Source organism: Sminthopsis crassicaudata, chromosome 4 (genome assembly GCF_048593235.1).
Source record: "Sminthopsis crassicaudata isolate SCR6 chromosome 4, ASM4859323v1, whole genome shotgun sequence".
Lineage (NCBI taxonomy): Eukaryota > Metazoa > Chordata > Mammalia > Dasyuromorphia > Dasyuridae > Sminthopsis > Sminthopsis crassicaudata.
Window position 1 is genome coordinate 345,217,350 of NC_133620.1, and position 18,068 is coordinate 345,235,417.

An 18,068-nucleotide genomic window follows, 5' to 3' on the forward strand; every position below is an offset into this window, starting at 1 on the left:
TCTCTGAAAGTGAACTGCATTCTGCTCTGATTCCAGGCTGGTCCTGTTCCCTGTCCTCTGCCTGTTAATTGTAATGAATGTCCAATGGTACAGTTGGAAGAACTATGGATTTAGTTTATGGAAAAATCTAGTTTCTCTCCTCTGACATTTATTAGCTGTGTAACCCCAAGCAAATCATAGTGTCTCCAGGTCTCAGTTTCCTCATCTATAAAATGGGGATAATAGGACTTGTAGAACCTGCCTCACAGGGTTGTTATAAGGATCAAATGAGACAGTGTGTACAGAACCTGATATAAATGCTGAGTTTTTTTTTTTTTTAATATATTTATTATTACAATTACCTTGAGTATCTTGCTGCCTGGGATCTCTTCTCTAGCTTTCTTGCCCTGGTCCTGATTGAGGTTCCAGCTGCTCTCCCAAGCACCACTTGACATATGACAAGCCCCTTTGGAGACGGGAATCTTTGTGGTAGCAGGAGGAGGCGGCAGGGACGCAAGTTCTCTTTAGCTCTTAACACACTTCCTTGCCAAGGGCCCCTGGCAGCCTTGCCAACTTCCTGGTTGTGCTCTCTCTGCTCCATCAGCTCCACACTCACATTCTTTTTCCTGCTCTTCTTGGCTCCCAGCCCATCTCTTTACCCTTATGTTCCCCCCTCTTCCACAGAGCATGGGCAGGGAACAGGATGGCATCAGTTGTACTGAGCAGGAGTTTGAGAAGGGGAACTCATGGGAGGTAAGTATGTCCTGAATACATTTAGACTCCTAGGAGCTCTGAAAGGTGCCCCTCATCAAGACAGAGAGTTGGATGTTTGACAGAAATGCTTAGAGAAGAACTTGGATGAGATCATGGTGGTAGCTGGAGGTCAATGACAGCAATAATAACTGACATTTACAAAGAACTTGACAGTTTATACTTTCACATATGCATAACTTAAATTTTCATATCTTTTTTTTTAATGGGCAAAAATCTATTTTCTCTTTATCCCATCTTCTTCCTCCCCACAAAGAACAAAAATAAAAGGATAAACAAAATCCTTGTAACAAATGGTGAGTCATGTAAAACAAATTCCAGCATTAGCCAATGCAAAAAAACAAAACAAAACAAAAACCAACCCTCATTCTGTATTCTGAGTCTATCACCTAGGTGATATCTGCTAATATCATCACATATTAACTAGGTAAACATTGACAAGTCACTTAAGGAAAGAAAGAAGTGAGCATTTATTAAGCTCCTACTGTGTACCTGGGACTATGCTGAGTGCTTTACAACTATTTTCCTTGTTCCTTACAATTACTCTAGAGAGCATGTGCTATTATTATCTATTTTAGAATTGAGGAAACTGAGATAGACAAAGGTTGTGACTTTTTTTCCTCTTCCTTCTCCTTCTTCCTCCTTCCTCTCCCTCTTCTTTTTCTCCTCCTCTTCCCTTTTCTTCCTCTTTTTAAAAAATTTTTATTGAAAGTTTTGAGTTCCAAATTCTATCCCTTCCTCTCTTTCCCTCCCCCTCCCCTGAGATGGCAAACAATCAGATACAAATTATACATATGTAATATTGTATAACATTCAGTCCTTTTATATAAGAAGACCCTCATAAAAGAAAAAATGAAAGAAAGAAAGTGAAAACAGCATGTTTCAGTCTGAATTCAATCAATACCAGTTCTTTCTTTAGAGGCAGGTAGCATGTTTCATTATAAATCTTTTAAGTTTTATTAAATCATCGTACTGCTGAAAATAGCTGTCATTCACAATTCTGCTGTTACTGGGCATGATGTTCTCGTTCTGTTCGTTTTACTATGCATCTGTTTATGTAAATCTTTCCAGGTTTTTCTGAAATCATCCTGCTTGTAATTTCTTATAATACAATAATATTCCATTATAATCATATATCACTTACCAGTCTAGCCGTTTCCCAATCGATGGTATCCCTTCAATTTCTAATTCTTAGACACCACAAAAAGAGCTGCTATAAACCTTTTTTTTTTTTTGGATGTCTTTGAAATATAGAATTTAGCTAGCTGCTTCTAATTTAACTTCTATCTGCCTCAGTTTTTTTTAATTTATAACATGGGGAGATAATAGGTCTATCTCTCAAGGTTGTAAGAATAAAATGAAAAACTTAAACTGATACATAAATGCTAGTTATTATTAGATGTTATCTCTTACAGAAGGTGGGTAGCATGTTTCATCTATTTCATCATGCATCCTATAGAATCCTAGTTGATTGATCATTGAGTTGCTCAGAGTTCTTAAGTCTTTCAAAGTTGTTTGTCTTTATAATGTTGTTGGTAATAAAAATGTTCTTCTGGTTCTGCTCATTTGACCCAGCATCAGTTCATAAAAGTCTTCCTGGTTTCTTTAAAAATTATTCCTTTCATTATTACTTATGGCACAATAATATTCTATTTCATTGATATACTGTAATTTGTTCTGCCATTTTCCCATTCATAGACATCCCATTAGTTTCTAATTCTTTGCCACCACAAAAAGAATTGCTATAAGTATTTTTTGTACAATTTGCTCCTTTTCCACTTTCCTTGATTTTTTGGGGGGGATATAGCCATTGTAGTGGTATTGCTATTGATGAGTAATGTAGTAACTTTTTAGTCATTGCTCCAAATTATTTTTCCAGAATGACTGGACCAATTCACAGCTTCACTAATAATGCTTCCATGTGCCTGTTTTCCCAAAGCCTGTCCAATATTTGTCATTTTCCCTTTTTTGTCAGCTTCGCCAATCTTATGGGTATAAGATAGACTTCAGAATTGCTTCAATTTGCATTTTTCTAATTATTAATAATTTGAGACTTTTAAAAAATATGCCTATTGATAACTTTAATTTCTTCCTTAGAAAAATGTCTGTTCCTACCTATCCGTTGATAATTTATTAATTAAGGAATGGTTCTCATAAAATTTGTATTAGTTCCTTAAATATCTTGGTAATGAGAATCTTAAAGAAACTTACCACAGATTTCCCCCCCCCCCAATTACCTGCTTCCCTTCTAATTTTAGCTCAATTTGTTTTGTTCATGAAGAACCTTTCGAATTTTATGTAATCAAAACTGTCCTTTTTTTTTTTTTTTCTTTTTTTCTATATTACTCTGTCTCTTATTTGATCATGACTGTTTCCCTACCCAGCAGCTATAGAGAAACTAGTTGGCATAGTGGATAGAATGCTGGACCCAGAGTCAAGGAGATATAAATAAGTTCAAATTTGATCTCAGATACTTTTTTAGCTGTGTGTCATAACTAAAGCAAGTCACTTAAAAAAACAATCCCCCCCCCAAAAAAAAATCTCAGTTTGTCTCAGTTTCCTGTAATAATAGCACCTACCTCAAAGGCTAGGTGAAGAGCAAATGAGATAATATTAGTAAGGTGCTTAATATAGATAGTATCAGAGACATAGTTGGTGCTATATAAATGCTAATATTATCCATAAACCTAGAAGATAATTTATTTCATACATGTAGTTTCATATGACCCCTGTATCAACTCTGTGACATAGGTGATGCAAGCATGATGTATATTTTGTAGTTAATAAAGAAAACTGATTCTGGGTCAAAGGGGCTGAGACACTATACCCACTTTCTTCTCTTTATGGGACCTCTCTGTTCTAAATCCATACATGTAGTCCAGATCAAGTTTAGTCCTTGGAAATATTCATCTCTAATAAGAGAGAGACTAGGTTTCTTTTCTTCCTGCTGTCTGGCTTGCTATATCCCCTATCTAGTCAAATTATTTAAAGCTTAGGTTTTTGATTCATGTTGAGGTCTCTCCAATGAATGCATGGGCAGGGGGAAAGAGGAGAGACAGTAAAATTATTCAGTGTATACAGCATGAATGAGGGACAGATAATTTATTCTTATACACAAAAGAAATGCTAAGTTAAAAGATTAATAGTATAGATTGACAGAATGATGTAAAAAGATTCCTTACTACTGTTACAGCCTTCTGGGAATCTGATATTTAAATTTTATCAGAACATAAGGCAGTTTGTTTGCAGGATTTTACATTTCACCTAAGCTCTGCACTGTCTCCCTCAGTTTCCACTTGATTTGTTTACTTTTCTTGGTGGTTAACTTTTCTCATGAAGTAACTCCCCTTGCTTCAAGTAAGCTTTACTCAATGGACCCAGTACCTTCAGATCTCTCACACTCACAAGACACTTGAAAGCCTAGATCTACTACCTTGATATTTATGCTTGGTCACCTATTTAAGAAAGGAAACACACAAAAAAACAGCTATAAGGTTGCTTAAGGGTGTCTGCCTACTCAGGCTGCCTTGTGATAGTGGTTACTAAGTTGCTGATTTGAGGAAGGATCAATACATCCCTCATCATTCCTGGAAGTCTTAGTTACTTACTGTCATGAGGAGTAGGGTAGTGGGTAAGGGGTAGAGAGGTGGACTGAGTAGGTGTGAGGAGGTGGGGAGATTGAAGAAAGAGAGTGTGCAATGTAGGGGCTATCTTCCTTTTTAATTAAGAGAGTGCTTTTTTTTTTTTTTTTTTTCTTTCCTGCTGATGTAGCTCTGATGCTTATTCTTCTCCAGGCTCCAGTCTTTTCCCATAATTCCAAAGAACTTCCTCACTCATGAAGTTTGCTGGGTTTCTCATGCTGGTCATGCATACCATCTCACAATCCCTTCCTCTGATCAAACCATCCCAGAATCTCCATTTTAAGAAAGTACCCAGGAGTGCCATGTCTTCTTTTTTCTCCAGGCTACACTTCAGAGTTTCTGGACTTTCTCTATTTCAGTCAAGAGCCTGTACCTTCTCTTCCCCTAATTCCCCTTTTTTCAAGTTCCTTTTATGTGTTTTCTTCCCCTATTAGAATATAAGCTCCTCAAGGGAGCTTTCTGATTATTTTTCTTTCTGCTTGTATCTTAGCACAATGCCTGGCATTTCATGTGAGTGCTTAATGATTATTGACTTGACTTGTTGAGTCTTTAAGTTTCTGGAGTCCCCTAAGTACCAGGATATAGGAGAATCTGAATTCAAATTCTACTTCAGACACTTATGAACTGTGCGAACCTAGGGAAGTCACTTAATCCTTATTACTTCAATAACTGGAGAAGAAAATGCCAAATCACTCCAGTATCTTTGCCAAGAAAATTCCAAATGAGTAAAACAATGATACACACTCCCTGGGATACTCCCACAAGCCAATCCAATCTTTGCTACACACAGATGAGGAAACTAAAATCCAGAGAAGGGAAATTATTTGCTCAAAGTCACATGGTTAAAGTCAGGTCCCAAATTCAGATCTTTTAATCTAATTCCAACAATTTTCCTTTTATATCATATATGCCTTCCTCAGATTACTAGAATTTCACTGGGACAATTCAATCCCTAGTATAAAGCCCACTGCCCACTCACTTTAAGCACTCTCTGTACTATTGCTCCATCTATTGGAAACCTCTTTCAATTTAAATCTGATCAGATTCCTATAGCAATCTAGATGCTTCTCCTTTCCCACAAGACCCTGTAAGGTCATTTAGTATTGGCCCTGCCCAATAAGTCAAGAATACATTATAGAAATGAAGGGGGGGGGGAATGAATGGTGTTCTTTAATTGAAGGCTGAGAACAGGAGTTGAAAGACAGGATGAGTGCTGTGCTGGGGAGAAGATATTCCTTTACTATGAGCACAGTTTTATGCAGAACCTATTCCCTTATTTCTATCCACCATATCTCATCAAGTGAGAAAGCAGTGTTCGAATAGTAGACTTGGGGTCAGTTTTGTCTTATAACTGAAGGTAGGATACCTGATTCATCAGTTTGGAGAAGATGGTCTGATTAATTTGAGAGGAATGTGTGGTATGTAAGTGGAATAGTGCCAAAGTCAGAGTGAATTTGAAATTAGAGGTCCTGGGTTTAAATCTAGGCTGTGCCACTTCCTTTCTGTGACCATGGACAAGTTCCTTCCTCTTTCTGTGACTCAATTTCCTTATCTGTAAAATAGGAGGAAAAGAATAGAGAACCCATAAGGTTCTTTCTCTTATTAGAATATGAACTACTGGAAGGCAGGTAGCATGTTTTTTTAACCTTTCTTTGTATCTTTAGTACTTGGCACCGTACCTAGGATGTATTAAGTGCTTAATAAAGGTTTGTTGACTGGCTTCAACCGCTAGGTTTATATCATGAATTCCTTACCTTCCTCCTGGTAGTCCCCTTCTTCTTATTCTTTTTTAAAATAATATTTTTTCAAATCTGTACAAAGATAGTTTTCAACATTCACCTCTGTATTTGTGTTCCAGATTTTTCTCCCTTCCTTCCATTTCTCCCCCTCCCCAAGCAATCTGATATGGATTAAACATATGCAGTTCTTCTAAACATATTTCCACATCTGTCATGCTATACAAAAAAATCAGATCAAAAGGGGGAAAAAATACACACAAAAGAAAAAAAAAAAAAACAAAAAAAACCAAACAACCACCGCAAAAAATAAATAAATAAATAAAAGGTAAAAATAGAGTGCTTTGATCCATATTCAGGTCTCTATAGTTCTCTCTGGATGCAGATGGCAATTTCTATCATAAGTCTATTGGAATCTCCTTGAATCACCTCATTCTTGAAAAGAGCTGAGTTGATCATCAACTTGTTATTGCTGTGTACAATATTCTCTTGGTACTTATGATTTCACTCAGTATCAGTTCATGTAAGTCTTTGAAAGCTTTTCTGAAATCAGCCTGAAGAGCGCCCTTATTCTTGACAGCTGGATGATGAGAGATTTGGTAGAAAATGGAAAAGGGATGAGAGGTTTGGACTCCTGGTTTTGTTTTGTTTTTGTTGTTGTTGTTTGTTTGTTTGTTTGTTTGTTTGTTTGTTTTTTTACTCCCTCCCTTTAGCAGAATAAAGGTCAATGACCCCTGATGGACATTTTGGATTAATATCTCATGTGTCCTACTTTCAGGACTGTGTGACTTCTGTAGAACCCTTAGCGTACACAAAGAAAGTACAAATAAGAATAGCTAGCAATTTATACAGCCTTTTGAAAGGAGGGAAAGGAATATTGTTTAGTGATCTATATTCTTCCTCCTTCCCCCAACCAAAAAACCCCACTTACTTTGTACATTTTGTATTTTCATAATTCTTTATATGTTGTTTACTTAGTGTAGTGCCTACTATGTGCTACTGTGTTAAGAGCTTTACAAATATTATCTCATTTTTTCCCTCCCAATAACCTTGGAAGATAGGTACTATTATTATCCCCATTTTACAGCAGAGAAAACTGAGGCTTACAGAGGATAAATGACTTGTTCAGAGTCTAAGTATGACCAAATTTAAACTCAAGTTTTCCTCAAGTATTTATTAAATACCTACTATGTACCAGGAATTCTGCTAAATGCTTTTATAGAAATTATCTCATTTTATCTTCACAATAGTCTAACCATGTAGATCCTACTGTCCTTGATATTTATTTGGTAAAAATACTGGACTGATTTCTCATTTTCTTCTCCAGAGGATTAAGGCAAACATAGGGTTAAGTGATTTGTGCATGGTTACCCAGCTAATAAATGTCTGAGGATGGATGAACTCTTCCTGACTACAAACCTAGCATTTTATCTACTTTACTACCTTTGAAGCTGTTGCTCATATGCCTGACCTGCTTTCTCAGTTTGGCTTCTTGGAATCCCCAGCTCCCTTCAAGACTTAGTATAATGTTATCCACTCTTTCCTGATTATTCCCCTTGTTAGTAATCCATATTCTTCCTCCTTCCCCTAAACCCCCCCAAAAAACCCCCACTTACTTTGTATTTTCATATCTCTTTATATGTTGTTTCCTTTAGTAAAATGTAAACACTTTAAGAGAAAGCTTGGTTTTATTTTTGGTATACTTATATTTCCAAGATCTACCTAACACAGAGCACCTAACCAATGTTTTAAAATGCTTATTGAATTGAATTATTTCAAATGTCCCATTGTTTCAATGATTTTATGTATCTTATCGATGTATTAAGTGTCTTATCAATCAATAAGTGTTTATGAAGTTCTAGGTCTAGGGACAGGGATACAAGAAAAAAGAATGACACCATTCCTACTCAGATCTTAACAATTAGATTGTTCCAGTGAAATGATTCCTGAGCTAAGTCAGGAGAAAAGAGCTTAATCTTGGTTCTGCCACTGACTTGCTATATAACTTCTCTGTGGGCAGAGCCATAACTAGCATTTTTTATGCCAAAGTAAACTTTCATAAAAGATGAAGCATAGTATAGTATCTTGAAATCAACTTTTAAAGGTGAATTTACTTAGATTTGATGACAGAGGTCCTGGGATATAGATTTTCATAAGTTGAGACCCCAAAAATATAACAAGACTAATTGGAAGGGCTTTTTTTTGGGCGGGGGTGAGGGTGGTAGGAGAGGAAGTTAGTGCTAATTAATAGTTCTCTAATTTTTTTCCAATTTTTAAACATTTTTATTTAAAATTTTCAATTCCAAATTTTATACTTCCCTTCCTTCCTCTCCTATCTGAGCCAGCAAGCAATTAGATATAGATTATACATGTGCCACTATATAAAATATTTCCATATTAGTCATCTTGTGTAGTACTTTCCTGTTTTAACTAATTCTTGCTTAGATCAGAGTTTAAATCCTGTCTCTGACATATTATGGTGACATGACCCTGGGCAAGTTCTTACTATTTATGTATATGTACATATATACGCATGTATATATTATATATTCATTTAATCCTTACTATATATGTGCGTGTTTACATATGTGTGTATATAATATGAATGTTTTGCAAATTATAAAATATCATATTATCATTATTAGGGTTAATTAGACTCTGGGAGAAGTGAGATGGATAGAGAGCTGGCATTGATAAGGCAAAACTCTCCTGATATATTACTATTGGCTTTATGATCAAATCACTTAAATATTTTGTATCCAGCTTTTAGAAGACCAAAAATTACTGTGTAGTTACCAGTCTGCTTTGGGAATACCAAACAGGCGTTCTTGATTTCAAAGAAATACATCAGCAAAAACAGAACCCCCAACTCTAAATTTTAAGCTTAGTTGTTTCTGTGCTTCTGAAAGAATGAATCTGAGCATCTTGGGACACCCATTAAAATGCTCTGGTTATGACTCTGTCACCCCGTTTCCTTCCTTTTTTGGTCTAGACCTTCAGCTCTAACCATCAAAGAATTTTTAAGTCAAATGAGGCAAGGATTTCATTTTATAATTCTCTACTTGTCCCATACATCAAAGATATCAGTCAGATAACTGGGCTGGGTCAGCCTATAAAAATAACAGGCCTGGAGTCAGAAAGACTTATCTTCCTGAATTAAAATCTGGCCTCAGACACTTACCAGCTGTGTGACCCTAAGCAAGTTACTTAACCCTATCCACTATCTTTGCTAAAAAAACAGAAAACAAAAAACAAAAAAAACCTGGGGTCACAAAGAATCCATCACAACTGAAAACAACTGAGCAACAGCAATTTCTCAGATGCATTAACTGATAGGTCTAAAACTTGAAAATTTCAGTTCCACCCTCTTTTATCCCCCTTCTCATCTCATCTTTAGAGGAAGAAAAGACTGGACTTATAAATTGTGATAGTTGCTTTACTAGACTGGAGGCCAGGAGGGGAGAATCTAATCCTATTCCCTGTGCTCTCCCCACTAGATATAAAAATCTAAAAGGCCTTTAGCCAGGAAAAGAGGATTAGGCACAGGCAATTGGGATAGGCTGACTATAAACTTTGAGCCAGAATAGAGGTAGTCAGCCCCTATGATTATATATCTGAAGCTAGAAGTCACATTAAAAGTCATCTGTTTTAAGCCTCTTTGCAACATTTTGCAGATGAGGAAACAAACCCAGATATGTTGAGTATATTGCCCAATATCACAGAGTAGGAATTTGATTATGATTTGATCTCCAAATAATTCCAAATTCACAGCTTTTTCTGTATACAGTCTCTAGTAGAAGATTCTGGCAAACTGAATATCTCAGAGAGGAAAGAGTTAATTAGACAACTCTCAGGTGTCTCTGCCCCATGACCCAGAATGGGCCCAGAAGAGAGCAATTCTTTAGCTGGGCTGGAAACTTGGGTATCTAGCATCAATCAGTTCTGTCTCCTTCAACCTAATGTTCTTCTGAACCAGGCAAAGGTGTTAGAAAGGGACCCATACTTACACCCAAATGCTGAGTACATAAGAATTCCCTTAGGAAGAGATAGAGGCTAGTATAGAATGTAGGCAATTACAGACAGTAGCCAAAATTCCATTAACATCCATTAAAATAATAATTTATTGATTTAAAATTGATCCCTCAAAACAGATTTTTTTTTTCTGAAATGGGAAAAAGAAATGACATCTGAGGTTTTCAGAAAAGAAAAAAAAAAGAAAGAAGGAGGAGAAAGAAGAAAAGATGAGGAAGGAGGAAGAGGAGCAGAAAGAAGGAAATGAAGGAGGTGGAGAAGAAGAAGAAGAAATCATTAAATAGTGCTTTTGAAATTATGACGCTAAGTTAGGCACCGCTCTCTCTGTCCAGTAAGCCCGTGATAAGGCAAATCGTTAGCTTCTGTCCCTGTGACTGAGATATGAATCGATGGAAAGCAAATTGACTGGAGGGTCAGACAGAGGACCTCCGGTTCGGGGGCCACCTCTGACACCACCCATTTGACCTTGGGCAAGCCCCTTCATATCTCTGGGCCCGATTGTTCATTTGTAAAACGAAGGGTCTGGGCTGTCTAGCCTATGTCTCTTTCAGCTCCGAAGCAGATTCTGTGATTTCCTGTGGTTTCTACGTCCCGGGCTCAGCAGTCAGTCTTCTTGGGGATCTCGAAGCATTCTTACAGATAACAGTTCATTTCTGCCCTCTGGTTCTGAGAGTAAGAAAGGAGGTTAAAAAGTGTCCGATGATTATTAGCAAGGAGGGGGACTATGTGGCGACGAGACCCATAGGCAAAGAGGTAAAGCCATTGGGCCCGAAATTCCCAAGTTTCGTACTGACAGAAGATGGAATGGAACACCCAGATCAGGCTCCACACTCTCGGTACGCCCTAGGACAGAGCATGCGTCCAGTTTAGAGTAGCCGGGAACCGAGCACGAGGTTGTTTAACTCTTTGTAAATCCCTGGAGTATTTGTCCGGAGGCGGGGTACGGAGGGGCCTATGGGGCAATTTATGGGGTCTTACAACCGAAGATTAAATTAGAGGTCAACGATTCTCTCCTAGTTGACAATTTAGGAGACAGCCTCAGAAAAAGATCCATTTCCCCAGTTTACCTAGTGAGTAAAATAACAGAGCTAAAATCTGAATCCATATCCTGGGAATCCAGGGCTTCTTGCCCTTTCTTCCTGCTCAACTAAGGAGAGGAGTTCTACCCCTTAGTTCTTATTTCTGCTGCTAATCCCTCTTAGAAGGCCAACTCTTTCGACTTTTAAAGTATGGGACTCTGATATCCTCAGCTCTCAGAGTTCTGTTAAAACAGAACTTTCAGCTCCCTGAAGACTTGGGTTCAAATTTTGCTTCAGTAGCTCCTGGTCAAGTCACAAAATTATATAATGCTTCAATTTCTTTATCTGCAAAACAGGGGTTGGAGTCAATGGTCGTCTAGATTCTTTTGCGTGAGTGGGTGTTTACCAAATATCCCCAATCCCTCTATTTGGGAAGCATGGGAAAACCGAGGCCGGGAGAAAGAAGGTGAGGGAGAGGTTATTTAACCTCTTCCGTAGCACTTAAGTACCCTCCTCCTCCCCACAGTTGGGTAGGAGCGTGAGTGAGTATAAGAGTCTGAATTCTTTCCTCATCGCCCCTTTAAGAGATTCCCTAAATACCAAGGGAAGGTTTCGGGGCTCAACCCGCCTCCTTCCCCTCCTCCCCTTTCAGCTCCTTTCTCAAAGCTGGGAAGCCAGTCGCTGATCATGCCCCGCCCATTCTTACCACTCGGGCTCCTAGGTTCAGTCCCTCCGCCCATTATTCCTGCGGAAGGCCCCCACCCCCGCCGGCGCGCGCCCCCTCTCTTCTTCTAGAAGAGCATTGCCGCTTTAAGAGCAAGGAGAGATTGACAAGCTCGAAGACCGGCTGAGACCGGAGGCTGAACCGGAGCTGCAGGGAGCTAAGGACTCCCCGGGGCGCAGGTAGGCGTCCTCCTCCCCTCTGCCCCTTCCTTAGCCCAGAGCTCTTGCACAGAGCCCTAGGGCCAGTGTCCTCTCTTTAGTCCTAGTGCATCTTTGAGATGCACAAGATGAGACTCTAGTCCAGGGGACGTGGGCACCCCGTCTGTGCCGCCCCCTCCCCATACCGCCAGCCCACCGCCAGTCATCTATCTGGCCCCTCCCAGAGGAATCTTCTACCCCAGACCCTTTTCCGCGGGCTCCCTGAGGGGGAGGGGAAATATAAGGAAAGGGCTGACATCCCATGTGAGCCTTCCTCCCTCAGTCTGGCCGTCTTCCTGTTGATCCTCCCTTGCTTAGGACTCCAGAAGGATGGAGACGTAGGGGGTGGCACCTGGAGACCTCTCCTATCCACCTTGTGAAAGACTCGGAGGTGACGTCAAGAGGCACGAGTGTTGGGGAACTGATATCTGAGTGGCATCTGGGGCTCTGGGTACCCCGTAACTACTATGCTGATCGGGACTGTCAGAACATTGTTACATAAGGGTCGTTTTGTCCCTTCTACCTCGTCCTCCGACCCCCTTCCCCGCCGAGTCCACCCCATCTCCCACGCTTGGGGAAGAGCAGAGCTTGCTGGAGAATGGAGGGCAAGGGACAGAGACCTTCTTGGGTGCCTTTGGTACCTTGTGTCCTCCAGTGAGGACGACACCGAAGGGGCAGTGTGCCTTGTGTGCCTTTGGGGTTGGGGGGGGGGGATTTATTGCTCTATTGGGAGTTGAACTGGGAGAAGGGGAGGGTATTCTCAATTACGTGGAATGGATGACCCGGGAAGATGGGAGGGAGGATGAGGGACCCAGGATTGGGGGATGCTGAAGGGATACGGTAACTGAGGCGGGGGAGGAGAACTACACTGTGACCTCATCGGTTCTTCTCCCTCAGGCACTCAAGATGCTGTTTCTTTTCATCTTGCACAACACTCGCACCCCCTTCCCAGGTCCTAGTGCCGGGAGTGTTTCGAGGTTGAAGGGGTTGAAGGAGCTGTAGGAATGGGAAGAAGAGGGGGCGGGGACTGGGACTGGGGACCTGGCGGCCAGTCTGTCCTTTTGACAGTGGTAGCCTAGCCTTCAGCCCATGTGATCTCAGTCAGTTCAGCTTCTCTTTTATCTCGGTTATTCATGAAAGGGAGGGCGTGGATAGTTAGGCCTTTCTTTTCTCGGAGTACCCTCTCCCCTCCCAAGTTCCCTCCTCCTATTCAGTAAATAGCAATCTGGGGATTTAAAAGAATTAGGTGTTACCCCACACCGCCATTGTTACCGCCGTAGCCTCGGAGTCCTTTACCGAATATGGAGGGCCTGGGGGCTGTTCGTCTCCGTTACTTGGAATTCTCAGGGAATTATTTGGGGTTGACTTCTGAGATTCCATATCATCTCATCTTTCCTGGGGCTTTAGAATCCCCAAATCAGTTGATTTCCAATGTCCGAAGCCTAAGTGCTGGCGATAAAGATGGTAGGAGGGGGTTGTACATGCTCAGAGGTGTGGCTATAGAATGGGGAGAAGGTGGAAGAAAGCACCTGTGCCTGACTTTCTAGAATATGGGAAGCATTTCCCCAGCTGTGGAGACATCTAAGACTTTGGCACAGGATCAGGCTGGCAGGCTGAACAGGCACTGGGGTTTCTGCTTCACCACAGCTCTCATTCCACTCCCTTGGGAGGACTGGGACTGAGCTGGGGGAGATGGGGGGAGGGCTGGAGGGAAGAAAGAGAAGAATTGAAATCGTGGGAAACTGCTTTCCTCCCAGAAGTGATCCAGGACTTGATGGGAATGGGCTGGATAATGTCAGCTCATGAGCCAGAAGGCTCTTTTCCCACCCCCTTCACACCCCTAGTACACATCCCTTTTGGGGAAGTAGTCATCTGGAGTTACCTTTGTATTGAGCTGGCCCATTTCCAGTCAAGCACCACCAACTTGCAGCATTTCAGAGGTGAAGAAAATTCCAGTGGGAAAGTAAAATCAGGAAGCAAGGGTTATCTCCACTGTACTGCAGAGGGGGGCACGGCCTTAGAATCTGCCAGGTGGACTCCCCAGATTATTCCCAGGCTGTATTAGCTTGAGAATCCTTCCTTTCTCTGAACCTTCTCTCCAACCATACTCTTGGGCTTCTTGGAGCAGGGAGGGGCTTTCAGCCCTCCTGATTTTCTTACATTGCCCAGAGAGGCCTATGATGTTGAGGATGGGGGAAGAGGAGAAGCTGGAGTGATAAGTCTCTGAAAAGATTTGTTTTGGGGGGAGCATTAAAGTTCAGGCAGATCTCTTCTCTCCTCTTCAGGACACAGAACGTACTGGGCATCATGCCTCACAGTGGGCACTGCCAACAGGCTTCTGAGCTTTTCTCTCTCCTGCCCCCCCCCATTCCCTCACCCTTGCTATATGTGCTACAGGCTCCTGTAGCCATGACAACTGGGAATTAGAGTTTTATCTGGCAGTCCAACCCCTCCCTTAGAGCTGTGATGGGGGAAGGGAAGATGATCACTGGGTTTACTATTCCTATTCCCTTCTGTTCTAGGGGACGTGGGAATACCGAAATACTCCCCTTTTCTACCCCTGTCCCAAGTCTGCTGGATTTTTAAAAAAATCCTTCCGCATAGGGGGAGCACATGCCCTAGATTGTGGGTACCAGTCAGAGAGGGCATCAAAGGGAATCTGGTAACTTCAGCCTTCATAAATGACTATGACTCTACCTGCTTTGGCTATTCTTGTGGTATTGTTCTGTTTCTGTTAAAGTTTATAGAGGGCTTTAAGATTCTGGAAAGGGCATGGGTAAGGAATAGACAAAGATCACTCCCTGATAAAAGAGTTTACTTTTGTGAGAGTGGGAGGGAATAGGTTTGCTCCCAGCTGCCCTTTCAGGAACATTTATCTTACTTGGATCATAGATTTAGAACCAGAAACAACAGTCCAATCTTACAGAAGAGAAAACAACTGAGGCTCAGAAGTTTGTTCAAGGTCACACAGGTAGAAAGTAGCAAAAGCAAGACTCAAATTTAGGTTCTCTGAAGCCAAATCTAGAAATGTTTTCTTTGTACCATATTGTCATGCTGACGCTCAATCTTAGTTCACTATTGGCTCCCTTCATGCCCTTCCCTGACCACATTCCCTTCTTTTCTTCACAGATGGGGTTTGGGATTCTTTTCTGGGGCAGTCTAAGGCATTCTTCTTGTCTTCATCTCTTATTGCATAAGGGCTGTTCTCTGTGGTACTGGGGTGGAACTTCAAAATGGGGGACTGATGGGCACTAAGCATCCTAGCTACCCAATATGGACTATGCCTTTTCCCTCTTTTTCTTTTTTCTCTCTTTCCCCTACTTTTCTCTTTTTTACTCTATCCCCTCATTTTATCATGATGTCTTCTTTCTCTCCACAGGAGAGCTGCCTGAAAATCACAGCTATTCTCATCATGCCAGTTGCTGCTACCAACTCTGAGTCTGGTAAGGGGATAAGATGTCCCTTAAGTTAGGACTCCCTGTTTTAGGCCATAGAGGGTTCAGAGGGTCCTCCATCTAACAGTGTCCATAATTTGGAAACTAATGTTAGCTATGCAACTACTTGGGCAGAATATAGGTGCTTCTGAAAAGTGGCACCAAGGAAAGGCAACAATTTTTCCAAAGCCAGTCTAACACATATTGTTGTTATTATTGTTCAGTCATTTCAGTCAGACATAACTCTTATTTGGCAAAGATATTAGAGTGGTTTGCTATTCCTTCTTCAGCCCATTTTACAGATTGAGGTAAACAGGGTCAAGTGTCTTGCCTAGGATCACATAGCTAGGAAGTTTCTGAGGCAAAATTTGAACTCTGGTCTTCCTGATTCCAGGCTCAGCCACCTAGCTGCCCAGATGATGTGTTAGGGAGATTTAGGCCATTGGTTTCTCTTCCCCTCAGGAAAAGGTAGACTCATCCATCCATTCACTCAGCATTTATTCCATTCCTTTATGCAGAAATTCATGCAAAGATTCATCAAGTAATTCAGTACATTCAACAAACAAGCATTAGGAAAGAGAGGTTTGGGGCTGGCTTGAAATCTGGGTGGTTAGTCTATGAGCATTTATTAAGCATCCACCATGTACAAAGTACTGTGTGCTAAGAGCTGGAACTACAAAGAAAGGTAAAACCCAATCCCTGCTTTCATCTAATGGGTAGGATTTTTTTTTTAGGGGGAATTGTGGCAGAGAGGCCATTCTAGATAGAGAGAATAATGTGGGCAAAACTCAGAGGTAGAAAAGCATAAGATATATTTGGGAGGGAGTGAAGAGATTGTTTAGCGTGGACGTTTCATGTAGAAGAAAGAAAGCTAAAGAAGTAGTTTGGGTCCATGCTGTAGATTTGAGTCCTGGGCTAAAGGATGTGGTGTGTATGAAGGATTCTGAATAGGGAAATGAGTTGCTCAGACACATAGACCAGTCCTCAAATAAGAATAAGACCTGCTGCTTTCCTTGCAATTTACAATCTTAAATAGGAAGGTTAAGCTAGAACAGAGGAAATCCATTTGCCTTAATGGCACTACTCAAGAATTCATTTCATCACTCCTCTCTACCCATTCACCCAGTAGGTTGGCCCTGGGCCAAAGGTTACTGTGTTTAATATAAGAAATGAAGAAATTACCTCCTTCTCCCCCTACCTCATTGCTAACTGGCCTGAGTGAAGTATGATTGTGAATAGCTAGCACTATAGGTTAGTGAATTAATTAATATAGTTCATCTATTTGACCCTGAAAGACAGGTGCTATTAGCATCTCTATTTTACTGGCAGGGAAACAGGCTGAGAAAAACTACATGACTTGCCAAGGTCATACTAGTAAGCATCTGAGGCAGAATTTCAACTCAGGTCTTCTTGACTAGCAAGTCTAGTGCTATTTCCACTGGACCATCTGGCTACCTCATTTGGCTTTCAAGCTCTGATTCTTTGATTCCCAGCTTTATATATAGATTCTCTTGTCTTGGACTCAGCTCTTAGGCCAGCCCTTTTCCCTGTGTCACACCAGGATTGGTACTGGCTCTCTGCCACTGAATGGAGCTATATAAACCTGTGCCTCAGGGATCATACTGCCCTACCCATGTGGGTACCTCTCTGCTCTGTGCCAACCTCTGTGCCCGCTCCACAATGTCTACATTCCTTTGCCTTCTTGGTGCCTTTAAGGGACCTTCTGTAAGCTGCTTATGGGCTAATTAAAGCCATCCCCCTGAGCTGATGATTAGGGACAGTAATCCTGGACCATCCAGTAAATCCATTAATGGCATGGGGAGAAGAGAGTGGGGGTGGGGTAGCAGGACCAGGGTGGGTTGTGGACATGCCAGAGGCCTATGTCTCTGCCTAGTGAATCAATAGTGTCCAGTAGGGGTATGGGAAAGTTGGGGAGGAAAAACAGTAGAGCCAAGAGAAGAGGGAGATGGGAAACTTGTCACTTCTCCAAACACCTTCTATAAGGGAGTTCTTTAGAGTTCCTTGAACATGGCACTTAGAAGCAGGGACTCCCAGTTGTGCCCATTGGTCCTGGCTTAGGGGTAAAGAGGTAAGAATACGAACTCCTCCCTCTGGGTCCCTGCCTTGAAACTAGTGCTACCCTTCTTTACCTGGAATCCTAGACTAATGATGCTGTGCCCTTAGAAGTTATCTAATCTAAACTCATTTTGCAAATGAGTAAACTGAGGCCCAGGGTGGTTTATATACTTGCCCAAGGTCAGACAGATAGCAAGAGTACTGAAATTTTAACTGAAATCTCCTGGCTCCATACCCAGAACCCTTTCTACTATGCCCTCTCACCCTCAACAATTTGCACTCATGGCCTTTTACCCTCCATAGTGTGCCCCACCCCTTTGGATATTTAGAGCCAGAAGGGACCTTTGTTGTTGTTCAAGCATTTCTTTTTTATTCCCCCTTTTTTTAAAATAATGATTTTTTTTTTTAATTTTCAAAACACATGCAAAGATAGTCATTTCAATCATGTTTGACTCCTTG

General features: G+C 41.1%; 1 long non-coding RNA gene across 1 annotated transcript; it reads right to left on the reverse strand.

Moving 5' to 3' along the window:
* Window positions 1-10,230: 10,230 nt before the first annotated feature.
* Window positions 10,231-14,486, reverse strand: LOC141539000 (uncharacterized). The gene is made up of 3 exons (XR_012481177.1): window positions 13,982-14,486; window positions 13,396-13,548; window positions 10,231-10,825 (listed from the first exon to the last, which is right to left on the reverse strand). It is a non-coding gene; the product is annotated as an uncharacterized LOC141539000 (long non-coding RNA).
* Window positions 14,487-18,068: the final 3,582 nt, after the last annotated feature.